At 39.2% G+C, this 10671-nt stretch overlaps 1 pseudogene; it reads left to right on the top strand.

Annotated features, from left to right (window-relative positions):
- The first annotated feature begins 5187 nt into the window (after window positions 1–5187).
- On the top strand, window positions 5188–5463 carry LOC150005976 (cyclin-dependent kinases regulatory subunit 2 pseudogene; annotated as a pseudogene).
- Window positions 5464–10671: the final 5208 nt, after the last annotated feature.

The following is a 10671-nucleotide window of genomic DNA, read 5'->3' as shown; positions in this document are numbered from 1 at the left end:
ACATATATATTTCTACTTCTAATGTGAAAAAGTCCGAGTCTATCTTTTGGTACCTTGGGGACCTCAGCTCCTATCTTCCCTGTATTTTATTTTGATTTTTTAATATTTTTCCTCTGTTGCTAATTTTAACAATTTTTTTTCAAGTGCTTTCCCTCCCTAATTTCTAAGAAATCAAACCGATTGACTGTTTTTAGGAGTTGCTTCCTATGTTATAAGGCATCGAAACTATGTTCCCGAATTAAGAAACTCTTTAACAGTTGGTCAAGGTCACGCCTGTCCGTCCTAGAGCTTTCACACTCAAACTTATTCCGTGTGGGGGTAACTTTATGTTGGAGCCAGCAGTTCCGGCAGCTCGGGGCGTACGCGAGACTCCTCCTTAACCTCAGCCTCCTCTTAGCCTTTCTCGTCCTCATTCCCAGCCCCACTGGAAGTCATCCCTTTTGTTGTTTGTGTGTGTGTGTTTTGTTGGTGTGCTTTTTGTATACTCTTTTCATGTATTTGAGTAGGACGAATCATTTTGAATTAAAAAATGCACCCAGATTAAGAGATTTTTACACACAGGACAAACTTGTGCACTTTTTATATGAACAATTTGGGCTTTCCTTCATGGGATTTCTAGGAACACTGCCTACACTTTATGAAAATGATATAGTATTCACCTTTGACAGGTAGAGTTTATCACTATTAATTTTATGGGGATATTTATTACTTTCCAGTGCATCCACTTAGAACAAATTAAGAGTAAGGCTGCTAACTCACACCCCTTGCCTGATCTCCCCGTGCGGTGTGCGTAACACTACAGTACGCTTGTATATAGAGACGAAGACTAGTATGAAGTACGTAAGTTCCCTTATGTACTTACGGATCTTACTCTCAGAGTTATTTATTAATTTTATGGTAGGGCTAGTGTGGATAGCCTTGTAACAATGGTGTGCTATTAAAACAATGAAGAATCCAATGACTCCGTTTTGAAGGGTATTTTCTTTATATGGTCATAATATATGAAGAAGTAAAGTCTTGATTAAATGAAGATCACTTGACCCAGAATACTTCCATGTATTTTGTTCATATTACCACTAAACATATTATCACTATAAACTATTAACTGCACAACACTATGTAATGCCATGTACTTTTTATTGAATTCACTGAAGTTCTTCCACTTAGATACCACCACCGACCTTTTTAGTGGCGCTCTAGCTGTAACATTCTGTGAGTTTTATCACTTTGACTCTTGAATGGCAAAACAGCGATCGTATGTATAAGGTTAAATTTCATTGATAAAGCAGTGCCAGGGGCGCAGCATTTTAAGTAAAAATACTTTCACACACTACCTCTCTCTCTCTCTCTCTCTCTCTCTCTTTTTAAACAAAGTTTTAACATCGGAACTTCTCTCGTGGGGGAAAATACTTCAGGGCTTGACTTTTTGTACAAATTTTACCTGTAAGATACAGACCAGTTCTGTGTGTGGTATTCATGAAGTGGGAGTCCAAGCTGCTAGTGCGTTCTGTTTCGTCAGTGGTGTTTTCAACTAGAGCTCACTTACTGGTAAAATAATTGATTACTAGACGTATTGTAAAACCATTAGGTCTTGGTTATACAGTAAAATGTCGATTCATCTGTGGTATGAATTATTTCAAGTGTATCATCATTAACAAAAATATCAGTGGATTCAGCACAAAATTTTCTAGTACTGAATGTCAAGCTTAACTGTGAATTTTGTTCTGTACCTTTAAGTAAATTTATGATAATGTTCTCATGTGCTATCAACAAAATGTATGTACTTTTTGTGAACTATGAATTTTCTAATTAAATTTTAAATAACGACAACATGATTTTTACATGGATGATACTTTGTTTAAACTATCAAATATCAGTATTTTACTACAATTTTATTATAAAATGTACATTATCATTAACTGAACTTTGATTTTAAAAATCAAATTAGCTTTAGTTGTATATTATTTTTTACAAATAAAGATAGACTTGTATAAAAAAAAAAAAAAAGTATTACTGTAAGTGATCAACTACCAGAAATGGGAGGTAGGTGGGAGATTGGAAGAGTGAAAGTCCTGATGGCCTGAGGACTCTCCCCTCACTTAACCTTCTCCCAAGGAGGAAAATACTGTTTTATAAGGAGAAATAGAAAACCAAACTCCAGAACTTACTGCTGCGCATCAACCTTTCCCTCCATGGGCTCCTAAAACCTGAGACGAAGCTGCGAGAAGCCTCGAGGATGATCACAGAGTGAACCCTGCCAGGAAAGGGGCGCGGGAGGGCCGCGACTGTGACTCACACGTTGCTAAGCGACGGCTGCCAAGACCTTGGTCTCCAAGCAGCTTGGGGGCGGGGACCCAGAGCACGCAGGCGCAGTAACAGGCTCTGGCTCCGAGGATAGCTGGCTTGTCTGTGCTGTGTTGTGCGGCGCGGTAGGCGGGCGTGGCTGGCCGGATTTCTCGGCTTCCTTCCCAGACCTACCCCAAGCTGGACACTCTGCGATGGAACTTGGCCTTTGTGCTATCTGGCCGGGAAGTCTATTTCTAAGGGCCCACCCCATCCTTGGGGATCAGCGAGGGACCATTCTGGAGCCTCCCCGTGGCCCTTATCCCTAGCGCTTGGGGGCAGCGATGCTAGGGTCTATGTCCCCGCAGCGCCCCCACACTAGAGCCTGGCAAGACGTCCCCCCAGTGCTGCCCGCAGCTGCGGGAGCTGACTGCAAAAGTGCAAGCAAGCAGGAGAGAAACTTGTTTTCCCGTGAACCATTAAGCACTGTGCAAGTCATGATTCGCTGCTCCTGGGCTACCTAGTCTTGGCCTGAGACGGCTCTCACAGTTCATGATTTCTGACAAATCCTCTTTCCCTGGCCATGCGGCAAGCATTAAAATAGAGCAAGGGAACACTCAGGTCTTGCAAATGAGGCTCCCCGCGGTGTGTGCATCTGCTCCAGCCCCAACCGTGTTCAGAATCCAGCCGGGTTCAGAATCTGGCCGAGGGGACTGTAGGCTCTGGCAGGAGGATTGGAGCTTGTTCGTGCAGCACTCATCCAAAAGAGCAAGCTCTGGGGAAAAGCAGTTGATGACTTGCGTCCACCTTCTGGTCCTGGAATTTCTTACCTCATTTCACCATTGCCTCCCCGTTTTCAGTACCTGAGCCAAATGTCTTTGGCATCAACTCATGCATTTCCCTGGATAATGGGAGAAGAAAAATCCATACTGAGTTGAATTCAGCTATGTATGGACTATGTGTGTGCATTTATTTTGTAATCCAGAGTCAGTATTAGTGTGTCTTTACATTTACCTTGACGAAACGGGAGAAAGTGGAGGATGGTCCTAGGACTCATTGCACATATGTGAGAAGTCCTATGAGGAAGAAGAATACTTCTGAATTGGTAAGAAGACTGGACTGTGTGTGAATATGTCGCTATGCCTATGTGTGTTTTGGGGTAATGAGTGGGTGGGCGACTGTCGCGAAGACTGTCTTGAGCACCACAGTCATTTCTCAGTCTTCTTGGGACCTCCGCAGACACCAAAGTCTGAGGATACTCAACAAGTAAGTCCCTTATATAACATGACATCACGTTGCAGCTAGCCTCACACGTCCTCCCATATGATTTAAATCACTTCTAGATTACTTATGGTACCTAATACAATGTAAGTGCTAGGTAAATAGTTGTTATACTGTATTGCTTAAGGAATAATGACTAGAAAAAAGACTACATGTTCACTACAGATGCAGCCATCATGGCCTAGCTACATAGTGCACATAAGCAAAAGCTCTTTTTTCCAAATATTTTTTATCTGCAGTTGGCTGAATTATGGGATAGGAAACCTGAGACTCCAGAGGGCTGACTCTACTTATCTAGTTTTATCCTAACCATTATATTGTGATTAGGGGCATATGCCTTGGGAGTAGTCAGTGTTTGAGTCCTCACTTCACTGCTTAGGAGCTGGTTCACTTGGGCAAATGATCTAACCTCTGAGAGTCTCAGTTTCTTTGTCCACAAAATGGGAAAAGTACCTGGGGTTGTTGTGAGGTGTAGATGATTTAATACAGGCAGAGTATTGAAAGGAGTGCCAGACACCTAGTAACTCTGTGGTCCTTATTAGCTACTATTTTTATTGAGCAGTTTTGTCTGTCTTTTACCACATGTCTTAAGCCTAAGTCAACAATCTCATCATTCCCTTTAATTTCTATTCCAACCTTTACCAACCTCTTCAAGCTCCTGAAACTACTCACAATCAGGGACAATCTCAAATGCTTGATAAGAAGAAATGAGGACTTTTCCCAACTTTCTCCCTTTTAAAACAAGTTCACATGCAGCCATACAGAATGACAGTTGTTCAGTTCTATTTTGAGTCATGGAGTATTAGTCTAAAATATAAATATATTTATGTCAATCTCTTTCCAACTGTGAAGCAGTTCATATATGTGTATATTTATTTAGGAAAATAAGAAACATTTTAAAAATTGTGTCACAGTTGTGACCACAAGGAAGTCACAATTTAGATATGGATACAAGACAAACAGGAAAAAAGTTCTGAGCAGCAATGATGCATAACAGCATTATATAACTGATAGTCACAAGTATTACATTTCAGTAATGATTATAATACAGTATTATAAAAATGAGCCAATTACTTATTGGTACATCCTCTGCAAAATAATGTAGATTTAAAAATAATTACTGATTTTTTAATGTATTGAATAGACAAAGCACTGGATTGCTGTTATTTTTTCCCACAACTGGCTAGCTAATCTCACCTAGGAGAGACACTTCAACCTCTCTGCTGTTGATTTTCACTTATAAAAAGAAGTAGCCAGATTAGATCATCTTTATGATTACTTTCAGCTGTAAACTACATTGATTCTATTGGAAAATCAGTGAATACACTAGCCTAGATAATACATGCAATTTCTCATTTGTGTTAGGTAATTTGGATACTTGTCAGCAAAGAGTAATTCAAAGTACAATGGTTTACTAATATTGTGCAAATTAAAAATACTGGTGCTATTTCAGCTAGAATACCATATGTGAGTAAATACAATAGGTTGGAAATTGCTCATTGAAAATGTTACAGAGTTGAGTCGTTACCTTGGTCCGGTGTGGTGGCGAGTTGCGCTGCGTTGTGTCGCGCCCATTCTTCGTGGCCCTGCGCTCCCATTTTGCGCTGCTCAACTTCTGGCAGGATGGCCCACAAACAGATCTACTACTCAGACAAATACTTCGACAAGCATTATGAGTACTGGCACATCATGTTACTCAGAGAACTTTCCAAACCAGTACCCAAAACCCACCTGATGTCTGAAGAGGAGTAGAGGAGACTTGGTGTCCAACAGAGTCTAGGGTGGGTTCATTACATGATTCATGAGCCAGAACCACACATTCTTCTCTTTAGACGACCTCTTCCAAAAGATCAACAAAAATGAAGTGTATCTGGGGATCGTCAATTAAATCTTTCTCAAATTTAATGTCGTCGGCAGCCGTCCATCTCGAGAGACGATGGTGTAGCTTCTTAAGTGTCTATCTGCACCGCCGAGAATGGCTGTGCAGTCCAACTCGGGAGTGACACGGTATCTGTCTCCTCCCATGTTGAATCGACATCTTGTGATGACGCTGGAGTGTCCTCTCCAGTGAAGCTGAAGCTACAGAGCCTGGGCAGGGTGATATGGAGGGTCTGCTGTTGCCCATGCAGCAGACCCCCCCTCTCTTCGCAGCTGAAGGGTCCAAGGGAAAGACGGAGTCAATACAGCTTGGCTTCAGGTGCGCCGCAGGAGTTGCCGGTGTTGACTACAACGTCAAACCGCCTTAGGGACTCCGGCTCCGGATTTTCTGTCGGGGTTTACTCCCTTAGCCTTTCCCCTGAAGAGGTATGCCGCAAGGCAGCGGAGGTTTTTTGGAGTCAGAGTTTTCCTTCTCTGATGTGCCCTGACTGGAAGATCGAACCAGCGACACTTAGCTCGCAGGCCGACGCTCAATCCACTGAGCCAAACCAGCCAGGGCGAACAAATTTAATGTATATGTGTATATAAGGTAGTATTCAGTGAATACTTGAAAAATGTACAAATCATCCATACCTGTGCATGAGCTGTGTTCTTCACAGCAACAGAGCTCAGTTAAATGCAACTGCAAGTAGGTTACTGTAAGCTGTTTAAAATTTCTAGCTACTTTTTGTTTTAGTGTAAGTGCCTGTTTGACTTTACCTGTTACTTTTGTTAAATAAAATTTGCATGTTGCATTAAAAAAAAAAGAAAATGTTATAGATACAGAAAATTGTCACCACTTTTTTTTGAACCGTAGGACAATGCCAAAAATAATGAGTGGTATGGCTGTATCACCTGATAGGAAAGCTGAGGCCCAGGAAGGTCCAGCTTCCTCTCAGACATTCCTTCAGTGATGTACTTGTGATACAGGTGAGGATCTCAAGAATATAGCATGAACCAAAACTATCTTTAATTTTTATTTTTTTAAAGATCATTTGCCTGATACACATGTGTTATAAGGATTAAATAAGAAAATACATGCAGAAAACTTATCCTGCACAAGGTAAGTGCTCATTAAGAGTTGGCTGTTAGTATTCTTCCTATTCTAATTAGCACAGTAAAAGTTCAAGTACATACATTACATTGTTTTTATTTTATTGCCTTAGGTCATAAGAATTTTTTCAAACTAAAATACACATTAGAGGGCAGTGAGAATGAGAAATGTTAGTGTTAGGTTTGCCTGTCTTTGAAGACGGATAGGTTCAAAAGAATTACAGATATAAAAGGGACCCCAAATTTTCTTTTGGTTCAAAGTTGAGTGATTCTTATCACACTTTTAAGAGAGAGATATTACAAAACAAATAAGCATGAGGTTTTGCATCTCCTAAAAGGTAAAAGTCTCTGGTATAAATTATACAGATCACTTCTGTTTTATGTGATCCTGGATAGTGTATTTATATTTGTTCATATAGTTATATAAGTAAAATGCTTTTAATTTTATGAAATCTTCTGAGATAACTAATATAAGTACAGTCAGCCTGGGTTACTCCAAAATCATTGTTAGAAATCTCTAGTTTTGAAATTCATCCGATTGAAGGAAGAAGCCTATACTTTTTGAATTTGGAGAGTTCTAACCACCTCTATCATTTCATGATTCAAAGTTCATCTTGAAATAACCCAATTATGATCACCTGTATAGAAGCCATATAACCGAAGGATGAATAAAAAGGTGGTTTTGGTGGCGAGAACAGTGAAGGGCCATTTTGGTGCTATAGTGGTGTCTTAAATAGAGTACTCATATAGTAAATATTGGTCAAATAAATAGCTATGGGTGTATAGGTTCTTGAGGAAGGAACACTGGAAAATGAAAGATTGTTGGAGTGTTACCATTCTCAAAAGGTTAGGAGTCACTAATTTAAGCTGTGTAGTTTTGATGGTTTTCTTCATCTTCTAGCAACTTTTTAAGGCTGTTTTCCTTGTTCATTTGAAGAATTCCAAGTCTGTGTTTTCATCTTCCTTGCAGGCCATTACCACATCTTATTATATAATATAATTACTTAGAAATCCAACATGAACATCTCTTCTGCTCTGGCCTATTCTCACCGGACCATGAAATTTTTAGTTTATTCATTTGAGATCCTTGGCACCTAGAAAAATACCTTAAAAATAATAGGCCCTATTAGCGAGAATGATCTAGAAAAATTCTTCCTTATTTTCTACAAAATACATACAGCTTTTAATTTTTAAGTGATTTTATGGACTTAAACAATAATCATTCAACAAATTCCTTAGAGAATCCCCACATTTTAAAAATGGTAATTAAAACTTTCTTTTAAGCTAAGTGGTTAAGGTCTTCAAGTTATGCCCATGAAATCTACCTTTGATCCCTTTGATGGTACAAATTGCCATTTCTGTACTTTCTCTAGGGCAGACGAACTTAATATTTATTGAATTTGTGAGTTAGACCTGAGTTTAAATCCTAGTCCTGTTATTAAAGCTCTGAGACTCTGGGCAAGTTATTTATGTTCTTTGAACTTTAGATTTTGAATATGTCTCTTGTTAAGCTTTAAAAAAACAAATGAATAAGACTCCATAAGAGTAGGGATAAAGGAACTTACCTTGTAAGGTTGCTGTATTAAATAATATATGTGTAAAGCACCAGACACAAAGTAGGCACTCATTAAGTATTATTTCCATGCATTGTCAAAGCACCCAGCTAGACTATAGCAATGAAAATTGAATGTAAAATTCTAAACAAGGTCCTCCTAATGTTGACTAGACTGGAGAGACTAGGAGCACCAGGGTATAAGAATGGGTAAAATAACAAGAAAGACTAAAATTGACTCAAGTTATGAGCCCATGATGAGTGAAAGCTTTTGAAGACAGCAAGGCTGTGACGTGGAGGAGAACATGATAACCATCCAGTAATGTGGGGGTGGGGGTGACGGAGTATGTGAAAAGTCAAAGTTCTGTACCGCTGACTCATAAAACATCACCACACACAATGCATTCTGACAAATGTGCAGCAGTTGGAGCTGCCGTTTATGTCCCATGGCTGGTAAAACAGAAACAATAGCAATCAAGAATAGGCCCATAGAAATCTCCACCATTCAGACTCATGACCTTACTTGGTGCCACAGTGATGCTAATAGACTGGTAAACAGGGATAATTCTTTTGCTATGAATGGGTAGATCTATGATACATTTAATAATGCTTTCCTTCTGTAACAAAAATGAAGAGTTAGGAGATAACTTGAACTTCCATTTAAAGAAAAATGAAGGTTTTGACCTAAAAGGAAATCACAGTTGAAGTTTTCAATAGAAAAGTGTAACACTTTTAATTAGTAAGCATTAGTTTAGTTCATCTCAAATAACTCCTAGACTTATGTCATTCTTATCAAAATGGTATGGCAAATAAACATTTTACAAGCCATCACTTTTAAACTATCATTCTAACCTATCCTTTTCCCCTAATGGAATTATAATGGTATTATGTGCTTCAAGTTATAGTTAATTATTTCAGTATTTATAAGCTTTTCAAGAGTTTGGAAACTTAGCCATGTTTTTTATTCTCATCGTAAGTGTGGGAGCAAATTACCTGATTCTAGTTTCCTTTTTCTTTCTTTCTTTGACAACTTCTGAGGCTTTAATAATGGGTTGTAAGATTCAGAAAAAGAGATTTAATAGGATTTTCCTTTATTTTAAGAGAAGGTAGGCAACATTAGAAATAAATCTGGCATTTCTGTAATTTTTGCCATGTAGAGAATAGATACAGGAAGTACCACAGTCCTTACTTTATCTGGATCAAGGCTAGTCAACCTCATGGGGACTACAGAGCCTTTTGAACCTTGTTGTTGCAGGTAAGGAGTTTCCACAATGAACACGAATCCAGGCTCTGGTGTTCGAAACCTAGACTGGGCAAATCTGACCCCTCTGAACCCCCATGCCTTTGTCTGTGCAGCAGGATACTAATATCTATCCTACCTTCCTCAGCAAGGTTAAAGGAGCAGTTGCACACGAAAGAGCTTTGTTAAACTGCCCTTTATTAAATGCATCAGTTGGGCCTTGCTGGGTCCCAACATTACCTTCTTGGGGTAGTTTCATAGTACAGGGCAACTCCTGTTGTGTAAAGTACAATTTGCATCAGCCTCTTCTGCAAAACTTTTAATTGCTTTTGCTTTTTGTTTATATTTTAGATTCTGTTTGTTTGTTGAGCCCTCTAGTAATCCTTATTTTAAGCCATGTCTCATCTCTGTAAGAATATTAGGCTGAGAAGCTCATCCACAAGATAATCTACTCCAAAATCATATTTCTCGCTCTAATGATGGGCCTGATAGTGTAAATGATAAAACCAAATAATTAACTTTAGACTTTTGCTTTCACTGGTATGTGGTTTGATTAGATTGGATGGGAACAGAAAATCTCACTAATGGGAAAATACAGTAATTCTAAGCATGTATTTTCCTAATGAATGCTTATGGTTACATAAAATAAAATATATAGAAACCATATAATTTTTATCTTGAGCATACTTATTTCTTTCTATCATTTTCTATTCATATATAGTAATGTGAAACTTGTGATTTTTTTTCTTATGATTACTACTCTTTAAACTTTTTATGTTTACCTTCACTAAGAAAAAAATTTTATACTGTTTAACTTAGATCTATTAGAGTCTTCTTTCTCAACTGAATACTGCAGATATAGGACCAAAATTTGGCATCCTGTTTTTAATACTCTCTTTGCTTCTCATTCGTATTTGAAGGGATATATAGCACAAACTGTGCCCCTGGAGTTGAAATCACTTCTTAATGACATGGCTTTGAGCAAGTTTTATCTTTCTGAACCTTAATTTCCTCATCTATCGGCGGCGGCAGCCGTCCGTCTCGAGAGACGATGGTGTAGCTTCTTAAGAGTCTATCTGCACCGCCGAGAATGGCTGTGCAGTCCAACTCGGGAGTGACACGGTATTTGCCTCCTCCCGTGTTGAATCGACATCTTACGATGACACTGGAGTGTCCTCTCCAGTGAAGCTGAAGCTACAGAGCCTGGGCAGGGTGATATGGAGGGTCTGCTGTTGTCCATGCAGCAGACCCCCCCTCTCTTCGCAGCTGAAGGGCCCAAGGGAAAGACGGAGTCAATACAGCTTGGCTTCAGGTGCGCCGCAGGAGTTGCCGGTGTTGACTACAA

The sequence above is a fragment of the Furipterus horrens genome, unplaced genomic scaffold (assembly GCF_987537825.1).
Source record: "Furipterus horrens unplaced genomic scaffold, mFurHor1.1.pri manual_scaffold_6, whole genome shotgun sequence".
Taxonomy (NCBI): domain Eukaryota; kingdom Metazoa; phylum Chordata; class Mammalia; order Chiroptera; family Furipteridae; genus Furipterus; species Furipterus horrens.
Note: the sequence above shows the minus strand (reverse complement) of the source record. Positions and strands in the feature narration are given on the sequence as shown.